Source organism: Lynx canadensis, chromosome A2 (genome assembly GCF_007474595.2).
Source record: "Lynx canadensis isolate LIC74 chromosome A2, mLynCan4.pri.v2, whole genome shotgun sequence".
Classification (NCBI taxonomy): domain Eukaryota; kingdom Metazoa; phylum Chordata; class Mammalia; order Carnivora; family Felidae; genus Lynx; species Lynx canadensis.
This window is the reverse complement of record NC_044304.2, coordinates 146,680,425-146,694,131: the sequence shown is the minus strand read 5'-3', so window position 1 is coordinate 146,694,131 and position 13,707 is coordinate 146,680,425. Positions and strand designations below refer to the sequence as shown.

The following is a 13,707-nucleotide window of genomic DNA, read 5'->3' as shown; positions in this document are numbered from 1 at the left end:
ATTATTATTTTTAAAGTGCATCTATGACAATCAGTCACAAAGTTTTTCAGTGCCAAGTACCAGTTGGTCATGAAACGTGAGTGAGCTTGAGGCACTGTCCATTCCTAAGGTTCAGCCAGAGATTGGCCAGAGCATTGGAACACCTCTGCTTAGGAAGGCTGTTTCCCTCCCTCCTTTCCTCACCTTTTCGTTTGGTGTTTGGCTGCACATGGCTGAATGCTTTGATCATTTTGCAAGTCAGGAGAACCAGTGATCTAAACTATGCCAGGATCCTAAGTAGTCCTGTCTGTCCATTTCAGGCTGCTGGTTGGTAGGTCCCTCTCAGGGCCTTCATTCCTCCTCCTGTGACTCCCAGAACGTTGATCAGAAGGTCAGAGCATCATCACCTCTAACTCTTTGAACTAATGCCTGGCTGACACTGGAACGTCCAGCCCGGTCTCTTTGAAAATCACTCACAAAAAGAGCTTCTGCAGGGCTTCATAAAACCTGGAATTGCTGTGAAGATGTCTGATCTTTATAATCCAGGCAGTGAGCATTGAAGGGAAGCTTCCAGGAGGCAGTTGGGTGCTTACAATCCAAGCAATCAGTGGTTGAATTAAAACGCAAGCTTGAAGCTCCATAACCCTGGGTTGGAAAGAGAAGCTAAGGACTGGTTGAGATAGCTGGTGGCTGCACCGGTACCCATAGGGCTGAGTGTGTCCCCCGGTCCAGGAAGCTGGTGACACATGGGGGTCAGGTCACATCCTTGGCCCGTGCCCCCAAGTAGGAAGCTGAGCAGCATATCCTTGACCGTCATCTGAAGCCTGTGTATGGATCACAGGATAGGACCTGTGTATGCAGGAAGAGGAGGGGGACAAGGAATATGACAGTGGGGAGACAGAATCTGGAGTCCAGATAGACTCGAGAGCACTGCTTCTGGAAATGGTGGGCACTGAGGTGCTAGAGAAGGGAGCGAATTGGCCGCTTGTTCCACTCTGTGAACTCGGTTCCTGATCTGGAGATTTCTTCATTTTGGCTTTGTTTGACTTGGTTTTGACCTCCCTTCTGTTGTTGCTGCTGCTACTGGCAGCACTTAGCCCATTGATTCTTAAGCCTGGTTCTTTTTCCTGGACCTGGACAGGCTGATTTTCAGCACCACCTCCACGGCATGAAGATGTCAGGGTACCAGGTCTTAGCAGACAGCACTTCGAGCGTGTCTGGCTGCACCTGGGTGAACGTTGTCCTCTCCTGACTCTGTTTGGGTGGTGGGGGGTGGCCAGGTGGCCCACTGAGGGGCGCAGCAGGTACATGCCCGAGGTGGTCAGACTCAGCCCATTGACTGTGTAAGGCGGTTGCTTAAGATAACCCTGCTAACGTTTGAACGTGCAGTGTTTGGAAGTACCCTCTCAATTGGGGGTACCCAGCTAGAAGGTCTGTCTTCTCCTGGGGTGGGCAGGTTCTGGGTCCTTGGTAGGTGGCTTTGGAGTGATGGAGCTAAGGGCAAGGCAGACAGACAGAGGTGCTGTTCTGTAGGCATCCTCTTCCTATGTTTTCTTCTAGAAGTCGTCCAGCTTCAGGCCTTAGGATTCAGTCTCTAACCCACTTTGAGTTGACTTCTGCATGTGCTGTGAGATCAGGGTCCAGTTTCATTCCTTTGCATGAGGATATCCAGTTTTTCTGATTATTTATTGAAGACATTATCCTTTCCCTTTTGTGTCCTCTTCCTCCTGGCACTCTTATTGAAGATCAGTTGCTGGGTGTACGTGTGGGTGTATTTTTGGGCTCCCTCTTTGGTTCCATTCGTCTCTCCATGTCGGTCTTTACGCCAGGACCAGTTGAGAAGAATTCACTTAGTGCCTTTTAAATATTTGGTAGAAATTCACCAGGGAAGCTGTTGGTCCCGTGCTTTCTTTGTTGGGGCGCCTGGATTACTGATTGAACATTCCTTACTAGTTAGAGATCTGTTCAAATTTCTGTTTCTCTTAATTTGGTCTTCGGCAGGTTGTGTATTTCTAGGATTTTTTTCCATTTCTTTTCCATTTCCATTTTTTTTCCATTTTCCAGTTGTAACCTGTTGATCCGTTTTAGTTTCTGTGGCATCAGTTATATTGTCTCTTCTTTCATTGCTGATTTTATTTATTGAGCATTCTTTTTTTTCTTAGTCTAGCTAAAGGCTTGCCAATTCTGTTGCTTTTTTAAAAAAAACAAGTTTTAGCCTTTTTTTCCCCTATTGCTCTCTTTTTTAACTTTTTGCTCTAATCTTTATCTTTCCTTCTTGCTGCTAACTTTAGACTTCAGTTTGCTCTTTTTCAAGTTCTTGAGGTATAAGGTTAGCTTATTTATTTGGGAATTTTTCCTCTTTCTTAACGTGGGTGTTTGTCACCAACAACTTCCCTCTCAGTATTGCTTCTGTCACATCCCAGAAGTTTTAATATGTTGTGTTTTCATTTTCGTTTTTTTTTCCAAGATATTTTCTAACTTTCCTTTTGATTTCGTCCGTGACCCATTGGTTGTTCAAGAGCGTGTCAGTTAATTTTCACATGCTTGTGAGTTTTCCCAGTTTTCCTTCTGCTTTTGATTTCTGGTTTCATTCCACTGTGGTCAGAAAATATACTTGGTATGATTTCAGCCTTCCTAAATTTGCTGTGGCGCATGTTTTCAAACAAGATATAAATTGTATCTGTTGAAAGAAAGTAGAGTTCCAAGGAACGCAGACTCTGAGAAGCAGATAAACACGCAGGAAGTTTACTAAGGAAGTTTTAGGATTAACGCCCGTGAAAGAGACGGAAGCAGGACTGGGCAGAGAGAGAGACTGGGCTACGGTGCAGTCACAAGGAAGCCCTCAGCCCATCCCAAGGGGAGTGGAGAGGCGGGCTAGCCCTTCAGAATTGCCCCAGCTCTGGGTGAGGGGTCAGGCACTGAGCTGCCCCTGGAGAGGGGACATGACTTGGGCGAGGTGACCCTGCTCAGCTGAGAACTGTCAGCCTGCAGCACTCCCAGTGGCTGGGGGAGGAAGCCCTTCAGCGCTAAAGAGGACCTAGCGGCACAAAGATCTCAGGGTTCGCCGCGGTGCATGTTGTGTGTTCTGTTCTTGCCTTCTTGGCCCAATGCTATTTTATTTAAGGTTGCTTATTTATTTTGAGAAAGAGAGAGCGTGAGCAGGGGTGGAGCAGAGAGAGAGAGAGAGAAAGAGAGGAAAGAGAGAAAGAAATTCGAGCAGGTTTCACACTAAGCCCAGATGCAGGGCTCCATGTCACAACCGGGAGATTGTGACTTGAGTCGAAGTCAAGACTTGGCCGCTTAACCGACTGAGTTCCCAGGTGCCTCTCAATTTTACGTTTTTTGAGATTTGTTCATATTAATGTCCGTAGCTGTAGTCACCCATATTAATGGTCTTACAATATTCAGTTTTTTTCCTAAATATTTACTTAGTTTTGAGAGAGAGGGAGAGAGATAGAGTCTGAGTGGGGGAGGGGTAGAGAGGGAGGGAGAGACAGAAGCAAGAAGCAGGTTCCAGGCTCTGAGCTGTCAGCACAGAGCCTGACGCGGGACTCGAAGCCATGAACTTTGAGATCATGATGTGAGCTGAAGTTGGATGCTTAACTGACTGAGCCACCCAGGCGCACCTACGGTATTCAGTTTTATAAATATGTCATAATTTTTAAATAGATTTCCCTGTTGACTGACATTGAAGTTTTGCAGTGTTTCACTGTTAAAAAAAAATGTGGCTATGAACATTTTTTATATATCTCCTTAATGTATGTACTTAGTTCATCAGGGTTATGTAACCAGAAAATTCCTGGGTCTTAGGATATGGACAACTTCAACTTTCATAACTACACTGTAATGAAGTTTCTCACTGAAGTGGTTTTACCTTGCTTTATACCCTTAAGACACTTGTCATTGTCAGACTAATTTTTCCAGTTTCATGGATATGAAATGGTATCTCAGTGTGGTTTTAATTAGAATTTTGTTGAATTCTGGTGAGATTGAGAATTTATGTGTTTGTTAGCTCCTGGGTTTCTACTGTGAAGTGTGAATTCCAATTACGTGCCCATTTTCCTATTTTTTATTTTATTTTATTTTATTTATTTTATGCTTTTTAAACAGTGTTTTAAATTTATTTTTAGAGACAGCAAGAGGGCAGGGGGTAGAGAGAGAGAGAGAGAGAGAGAGAATCCCAAGCAGTCTCTGCACTATCAATGCAGAGCCTGACATGGGGCTTGAACCCACAAGCCATGAGATCATGACCTGGACTGAGATTGAGAGCTGGACGCTTAACTGACTGAGTCATCCAGGTGTCTCTCTCTCTTTTTTTTTTTTTTAAGTTAATTTGTAGACAGTCTTTATATATTTTTCTTATCCATTCTTTGTTATCTCTGTGTGTATACTTTCCTCCTGGATTGGGGCTTAATTGTTCACTTTTGAAATAATACATTTCGCTGAATAAGAGTTTCCTTTAGATGCAGTCAGATTTAACTAGTCCTTTTCTTTGGCATTCTTTGTGTCTTATTTTTAAAATTCTTCCTTAGGGCTAGGTCGTATAGAAATATTCTCCTCCGTTTTCTACTACAAGTTTTGAAAGTTTTGCTTTCCACGGTTTCACCTGCAACCCATTTAAAATGGAGTTATGTGTCTGTTGGGAGGTCTAGAAACCTCATGTTATTTTTCTCTGGACAGCAGGTTTTCCTGGCAATGCTCGTGAACCGGTTCATCTTGGCTGCACCACAGTGCGGTGCGGTTTCGGTGCTGTGGTCCATTTGTGGAGACCTTTTGGGGGTTATCTTATGCTCTGGTCTACTTGTTTTTTTCCCCGCTCCAATTTCACACTTTCTTTATTGTCTTTATTTCTGTGTTGTGTTGTTTTTTGGTAGAACCAATCCTCCCCTCTCTTTGTTCTTCTTTAAAACTGTTGTTACTTTTTGTCTTTTGATCTCTGATACGCATTTTAGAGTTGCATCCAATGAAAACCTTCCTTTGATTGAGTTCATGCGCTGAATTTATAGATTAATTGAGGAGAATTGGCATCTTTGTAGAACAGTGGGTGTTTCCCAGTGTTTTCTTTTTTTTACTGTTTATTTATTTATTTTGAGAGAGCAAGCACGAGCGGGGGAGGGGCAGAGAGAGAGAGAGAGAGAGAGAGAGAGTCCCCAAGCAGGCTCCACGGTGTCAGCTCAGAGTCCGGTGGACACTTAAGTCGGGCACCCGGGTGGCTTGAGTCGGTTGAGCGTCTGGCTCTTGCTCTTGGCTCAGGTCAGGATCTCACGGTTCATGAAATCAAGCCCCATGTGGGCTCTGTGCTGACAGTGTGGAGGGAGCCTACTTGGGATTCTCTATCTCCTCTCTCTCTGCCCCTCCCCCATTCTCTCTCTCTCTCTCAAAAGTAATAAATAAACATTAAAAAAAGAGCGAGACGCATAACCGACTGAGCCCACCCAGGCGCCCCTCACTGTTTTCTTTAATACCCACATGTAGGTCCTCTTACTGTACACAACATTTTTGTAACTTACCTTTCTACTTGAATACACTTTCATGTTAATAAATAAATGTCTCCACCAACAATTTAACAACTACACGATAATCCACGTGGCTAGAGAGTCATTTATTTAATCGTGACCGTATTGACATTTAGATGAACATGTTTCACAGTGATTATTCTGGAACTCCATCTTTCTCATGACAAAATTATACATGCAGCTACGTTTTATTCTAGTACTGCTGGGATATTGTATATAATTAAGTATTTATCTGAGATGTGTTCAGGTGTAAGGTGCGAGAAAAGTATCTAACTGATTTCCTCCCCATATGGTTAAACAGTTTTCGTGTACTTTGTCCTTTTGGTTTGACTGTCTTTGCCTGTTTTGTGTCACCACCCAGCAGCCATCAACAGTGCACACCGTAAACGTTTGAGTAAGTGAACCAGTTTTTAATGTTTGCTTTATTTTCAGAGGTGTTTTCTTCTGTGTTGACCTGTCGGTTCAAGCCAGTACCACACTGTTGGAATGATCAGAGCCACTGGAATAAGACTCCCCTCTCCTCCTCCTCCTCCTCCTTCTCCTTCTTCATCATCATCATCATCACACTTTTTCAGATTTTCCTAGGCTATTTCTGCACCACTTTTTCCCCCCTGAACTTTAACTAATTGGCCACTGTCCCTTTAAAACGGTTATAATTTCGATTGACAGTATATTCATTTTCTGAAGAAATTTGAAGATGTTTATATGTAAAGTTTCTGGCCTAATAAGTACTGCATGTTCCTCTAGTTTGTAGATTCTGGAATTGTTGGGTTAGAGAAGATAAATCCCCAGATTTCCTTTTCGATTGAAATTCAGGGCAATTAAAGAAATTCGTTGCAGCCAACAGAATCCTAGCACATGTTTATTCTGTAAAGACAAAACGTTTTTCTATATTGAGCTGCACTTCAACGGCTTTGCCTCCTTCTTAAAAAACACGGCTCACATGGTACCACACGCTCCCTGTCCGGACAGATACTTGCAAATAGGTAACAACTGACGTGCTGTTTGGTCAAAGACCTGGTTTTTCTTTAATATGGCCTACCCTCTCCCCTTTCTCCCACCAACCCTTAAAGGAATTCTGTGCCCCCACTTCTCTGGTTTACCTTTTTTAGGGTAAAGAAATAGGCTACAAAGCTCGTGGGCACGAGGGAAGTCTGCATAACTCTTTTTCACACCTGCTTGGATTCTGGCAGTGGTATTTGCTAAGTGGGGATGAAGGCTGGTTTGTCATGTGTTCTCGCAGAGCACTGATGGCTGCAGGCCAACCCATTTAGCCTTTGTTTTTTTTTCTTGCATAAAACTGCCTATTTTTCACTTCAGATGTGGGTGTTAGGCACTTGAGAGATGTTTGTTCTTGTCACATGCACGCCATCTGTGATCTCCTGGCATCCTACGCAGGTTCCCAAGTTGGCCAGAGTGTCCGCGGGTCAGTGCACCGGATGGTCAGGGTCCTAGCCTATGTGTGTTGGTGGAAGCAGTGCTACTGAACACACTCAAGTATCCGACTGGGGCTGTGGACTCAGTTTTGGAAAGTTCGAAGAAGCCCTTTATGTAGAATAATTTCGGCCTTGAAGAAAAGTCACAAAGATAGTACAGAGAGCTCCCATATGCCCCTCACCCCATTACCCCAACGGCTGCTTCTTACATTATCCTGCGACATCTGTCACAATTAAAGAGCAAGCGTTGCTACGTTACAATTAACTAAAACCTGCACTTTGTCCACATTTCACTGGTTTTTCCCTAACGTCGTTTTCCTGTTCTGGGATCCACATTCCATTTTATTGTCCTGTCTACTTCACTTCTTCTGGTCTGTGACAGTTTCTCAGACTCTCCTTGTGTCTGATGACATTGTCAGTTTGGGGAGTACTGGTCAGATACCTTGTAGAATTTCCCTCAGTTTGGGTTTTTCTCATGTTTTTCCTGATTGGACTGGAGTGATGGGCTTTTGAGAGGAAGACCACAGAAGCGAAGTGATATTCCTGCCACATTGTATGAAGGGGACATGCCTTGTCCCTCATGATGTTGACCTTGATCACCCGGCCAGGGTAGTGTTGCCAGGTGTAAATTTCTTTCCCACCTTCTTCCATTCTCTGCTCTTTGGAAGCGAGTCACTAAGCACAGCGTAGACTCAATTTAAGAGTTTCGTTAACTGTCTCATCTATCTGTGCCCTATTATGTCTAAGCCACATCTATTATTTTGTTGTACTCCAAATGCATAGATTTTGTGTTTAAAGCCTTAAGAATAAATAAAAGTTTCCTAGGCTTAAGTGGGATTTGAAGTATCTAGTAGCTGTATTGAGTCTTCATTCCATTCCTTTTATGTTTGGTTTATTGGTTTTATTAAAAAAATCTTCATACCCTGGGGGCACCTGACTGGCTCAGTCTGTGAGCGAGTGACTCTTGATCTCAGGTTGTGAGTTCGAGCCCCACATGGGGCATAGAGCTTACTTTAAAAAAAAAATTGTAAAAATCTTCATACCCTGTATGCTATCTCCTGTACCACACAGCCTACTTTGTTCTGCTCAGATGGTTGCACAGCCTGTACTTTATTCTTCTAGCACAAGGAAGCCTCGTGTCTCTCTTACTGTTGGGAAAAAAAGTTTAGCATAAGAACATTTTTATCCATACTGAAGCTTATCTAGTAAACACTGCAAGATACTTAATTCTACTTAATGTGATGGAAATCTTTCTATTATAAAATTGTGTTAAACATTTATGAGTTTTAATGCTCTCCGACACCTGTCCTAATATCATAATAGGCTAGCCTACCACACGCCTTGACCCCCTGGAAAGCAGCTGAACCTTAGGAGTTGAGATTACAGATCACTTGTTGTGTTGTTTGTGGGGTAAATTTCTTGATGACTTTGATTTTTTTTGTGTCTGATTACTCCTTTCGGACACAACTCAAATGACTTTATTTACGTTTCAAGTCAGTTTCTAAGAATTTAAAAAGGAAAAAAGAATTTAAAAAGAATGATGTATTATTGTTTTAGCATCTGACAGGAATGTTCTTGAAATGATCTATAAATTGGGTTTTTGTTCATTGAATCAACATTTTATGTGCTCTAAGGGAACTTACTGTTTCAGAAAATCTTGTGAGAAATTTGTGATGCTCCAGAATGATCAGTTTTGCAAATCCACATCTGCAGACCCTTAATTTCATCAACAGGTGTGGATGTTTCATTTAGCTGGACTGGTTAGAGTGTGTTTCCAGAACATTAGACCTTCATGTTCCTACTTATTGTGAGCTTATTTTTAAGAAACCATTTTAAGTATGTTCTAGTATTTTGTCTTTCAGTCAGTCTTAGAGTTCAGTACTGGGGGAGGGGGGAGAGTTCAAAAAATACATTTTAAGAGAGTTTTTGCTCACTTCATGGTTATTTGGTATGACGACTCAGAAACAGAATAACGTTTTGAATCGACCACAGGGGAAATCCTTTCCCTGGCCCCTCAAGTCTACTTTCAGTCCAGTCAGAAGATTCTTAAATTCATGTGGGGGATTCCCACGTGCTCTATTATAAGTCTCCCTGAAAGTTTTCATAGATGTGTAGAATGTCGGCTCGTATCACATACGTTTTATGTCTCGGTGTGCGAGGGCCGTTCAGTGTACCGTTCCTTTGTTTTAATATTACTCATTCTTTTTTCTAAGTGTGGATGTGCAAGAGTGAGAAAGGCTGAGTTGTATAAAATGAAATATAAAAAAAATGAATTCACTTGTTCTCAGGTAGGCTAAAGATCTATTAAATGTAAGATCTTTGGGTGAATACTAGCTCTTCTGTAGTGAGTAAAGAGAACTCTGGAACTTTGGAGACGGGAGCCCCCTTGCCTGCCTTCCACGGCACTAACTGTGTCCTCCCTGGCTAGCCGTGGTTGTCCTGTCCTTTGTGCTCAGAGTAAGGCATATTTTTACTGCTTAGATCTGGCAGATGGGCTTCCCGCAGTTACTATTCAGGTCAGTGTCTAAGGTCTTGAAGCGATCTTCAAAAAAATGATAAACACTGAGCCCTTTTTGGGAGAATATACTGGATGAAGAGCCATGACATATTGTGAGAAAGTCAGCCAGAAAAAGTGTGTGTGGACCACCTGTGCCGTGCCCTGTACTTGCCTGAGCTTGTGTGAGGGGACCCCATGGCTTGTGTAGGGACAGCATTATGTTTACCCTTCTGTCCGTTCAGTCACCCTGCCCCCCCAGGATCATGTGTGACAACCCCCAGCAGTAGACAGGAGCCTGCCATCAACCCTACCATCTACTAACAAACTATAGAAACGATCCCTGAAAGTGTAGTCTTCAACCCTACCATCTACAAGCACACTTGGGAGGTTTTCCTCCATGAGAGGAAGACTCGCATCTGTGTGCAGAAAGCAGCCCCTGGGCCTGGTCTGCCCTGTCCTGCAGCACCTGCACAGGCCTCAGCGGGTTTGTTTTCAGGGAGGGTGCTCCAGAGGGAGGAAAGGTTGGGGGAAGTGGGTGGGCGACAGAGACTGCCTTTCCCCTACGGCATTGAAAAGTCCTCCCAGCCCTGTTCCAAAGCCAGCAAACGGTAAAATAGAATTCCTCCTGAATTGTCATGGTTCATTCTCCACCTTTACATCCCCAAAACTTAGCTAACATGTTTTCATGGAAAACTAAATTTTTACGTTCTTGTGCCAAGAAGACTCAGATCTGGGAGGATGCTTTAACATTGTTATCCATCTTTAATTTCCCCCTTTTACATTTTACTTCTCCTCTAAAACCCCCTGTGTTTTTCCTCTAGTTGTAAAATTTCAGGAAATCTCCCATTTAAGTCAGCTGCTGTTGGCCTGTCTGTGCTCTTTTTAGTGGCTTTGGTGGCGTTCAGGTTTAAGTGGCCCTGTGTGACAGGTGTGCGAGATTGTGCTGCCCGGGCTGCCTCGTGGATTCCCGTTCCACCCCGGTGCAGAGGGAGGCCGTCTTCAGAACCAGCGTGCCTCTCAGGCATGGTTTCTTAAGCTGCACAGTCATTACCTCTTTCAGTGAATTTTTTTCAGCTTCATCTCTCTCCTTAACACTAAGATGCAGAAACGTCAGTCTTAACGTCAAGTTATCCATCTGATTTTAATTTGATCCAAACTCAGAGCATCTAAAAGTGGGTTGCACCGGAGGATGTAACACCTTTGCCCGGAAGGTTGACTCCTGCCCTGGGCTGTTAGCATTCATTCATTCAACAGACGTTTAGGACGTGCTCATTTGGAGCCAGGCTCTGCGATGAGGCGGGTGTACAGAAACAAAAAGCTCCAGTGCTGTCTTCAGTAAGCTTCCAGTCTAGTGAGAGGAATGGAGTGCAGTGTGATAACAGCACTGGGGAGGGCTTGCAGTCCAGACACGCAGGACATCCTTCTGCAGAACCTGACATGAGACACCCAGGTTTGGGAGGATGGATACGAGTAAACTGGGAGAAGATGAGGGTTATGATACACTGGGAGAAGACAGAGAGCCAGGGGAAATGTCAGACTCTGGTGGTGCTCCTGGGGGGAGGTTGCTGTGTATTTAAAGGCCTACAAAGGCTAGAGACTAAGGAACATGCTGGAAACTGCAGGACATTAAGACCTGCTTGAGGTCAGGGTTTGTTAAAACTCCTCAGATAGTTTAGTTAAGAACACGTGCCAACATTGTATTAATAACAGTTTTGCAGTGCAAGGAAGAGGCCCCTGGTAGGTGGACTCAAAGATTCACTCTTAGTAGGGGTGGGGGTCTGTTATAGGAGGAATGATTGAATCATCGTTGGGAAGAATATCTGGTGAAAAATCTTTAGACTCTAACTAGTCTAGTTGATAATTGATAGCCATCTAGGTGAATGGCAATGAGTTCGCCAGAACAAGCCTTAATCTTGAAGTTCATTTTAAAATTGCCTTAGAAAAAAGGATTTATCTGGAAAGCTGTTGATTTCTTCCCACTAGGATGTTATGCGTTATGGTTCTGTTCCAGATCGGGTTTGGGGCAGTTTTTCTTTAATAGGTTCAAGGTCACAGTGGAGTGCAGTCCAGTTTTCAGGGTGCTGCTGGTGAAGAGCTTTTTTAACCTACCTTGAGGAGAGTTTGGATTTTTATCCTGAGGGCAATAGGGAGCCATTGCCTGTGAGAGGAGTTTAAACCCCAGCCATCAGCGTGGGTGTGGATTAGCTGCAGCGTGAGGCAGGAGCAGCAGGAGAGAAGCTAGCAGAAGGCTTTGATGTTCCCTCGAAAAACTGACGAGAGCTTTGAGTTCAGGCGTGTCTCCCCCTTGGCCTTCCCCACCTCTCCGCCTGGAGCAGCTCTGAGACCGCCTCGTGTGGTAGTTGGGGAGTAGAAGTTAGTAGTTGGTTTTCCTCCAGAAGAGTTGGTTTTAACTTACTCAGTTTAAAAAAAAAAAAAATTTTTTTTAACGTTTGTTCATTTTTGAGAGACAGAGTGGAACGGAGGAGGGGCAGAGAGAGAGGGAGACACAGAATCTGAAGCGGGCTCCAGGCTCCGAACTGTCAGCACAGAGTCTGACGCGGGGCTCGAACCTCAAGATCATGACCGGAGCTGAAGTCGGATGCTTAACCGACTGAACCACCCAGGTGCCCCTAACTTACTCAGTTTTAAATGGTGACTGCTCTCGTCACAGTGAAAGAAAATGTGATACTGTGAAGAAGATGCTGAGAAGGTTCTGGAAGCAGCAGCCAGGTTGAGGTAAGAGTTCAGAGAAAGGGGTCCAAGACCCTTGTGGACCTTGTGGCTCCGCCTCCAGGCCTGGGCCCCGTCGCCTGCCCTTCCCCCTCCAAGGATTTGGTCCCATCTCTGTCCCGAGACAGTTTCAGAACCTCGCTATCATCTGGCCTTGGCCTTGAGGCCGTTAGCGTATTCCTACTACAGTTTGCTGTGATTACAAAGGATTCTGCCCTTCCTCAGAAGTCTGCAGGCAGAACCTCCTTCAGTGCGTCTGCTGTGGTTAAAATAGAACCTTCAGAGATGCCCTTGCCCCAGGCCGCAGATCCGTTGGCACGGGGTGACCTGTGCTGTGTTTTCTTGTCACTATTCCCTGAAGTTGTGGTGTCATTCTGGGCAGAGGTGTAGACGCTTTGCAAGCAACATCAGGGAACCTGACCTGGGGGTAGTTCTTCAGTGTTTTTGGTGGTGGTAGTGGTGGTGGCAGGTCACATCCCTCTGCCTGTCCTCTCCCTTGTTGTGTCCGTGGCCTTACTGTTCCAGCGTCTTTTCTGGTCTCTTTCATGACCACGTTTAATCATTTTCATGTCAACATATTGCCGTGAAAATAATACTGCATAATTACTTGATGTAGATTGAATGGGCATATTTGAGAATCTACAATTCTCTCCTAAAGTTGATGTGAACAGGAACCTATTCTTAGCTTTTATTCCCATTAGAAATCTGTATTCAAAATACATAATTATTCTCCTTTTGTTTTTTAAATGTTATCCAGATTGCAAAAATACCTGCCTCTGAGAACTCAAGAGGACTTACTCTGTGGGAACAAGAGGTAGTGAGTCATACCTGCAAGCCCGGAAATGAGTTTATTTGAGCCTCTTTGAGGAGGTTTCCTAGGCAAGCATGGATGCAGTAATTAAAGGATGAGGAACTAGGGGGTGCGTACTTGGAGGTTTAATCCTCAGGTGATGTGCTCCTCGTCAGATTGAGACCTCAGTTTTTGTTTTGTTCATTAAAAATAATAAAAAAGCTTACTGCTTAATTACAGAAAAACACACTATTATTAGGGTGTGGGTGTGGGGGTGTGTGGGTGTGGTGCTTTAACCTTACCTTTTAAACACTTTCTCTGATGAGAATGTTCATATGTGTTAATGCTGGCTTACTTGGGAAAGTAGGAGAGAAGTTACTGCTTCAAGTGATTTCAGTTAGCCGTGAAGTTATTTGGAAAAGCAGATGATGTTTTCGTGTGCCTGTATTTGAGTTGGTTACCATCAGAACTTGCAGCATGTGGAGAAGAGAAGCTTGCTAATCATTTGTTTCTTCTTTGTTCATGCTTGTATTTGTATGTGTCTGATGCTGGAGTTGCATCAGTCCACCTTGGGTTGTGCTGGCACATTCCGCCCTGGGACGTGAGGGCGAGAGTGGAAGGGCCATCCGTGAATTGGTTTGGGACTCTTCCAGCAAGTAGACATAGCCCTGGCTTGCTAGAGATTTCCCTCTAACTCTTCACTCTCATCCTTTTTGTGTGGCTTTCTTCTTAGATGGCCATGAGGATAAGATAAACATT

General features: G+C 44.1%; 1 pseudogene; it reads right to left on the bottom strand.

The window, feature by feature from the left end:
- Positions 1–477: 477 nt before the first annotated feature.
- LOC115501901 lies at positions 478–7,582 on the bottom strand (annotated as a pseudogene).
- Between the last annotated feature and the right edge of the window lie 6,125 nt (positions 7,583–13,707).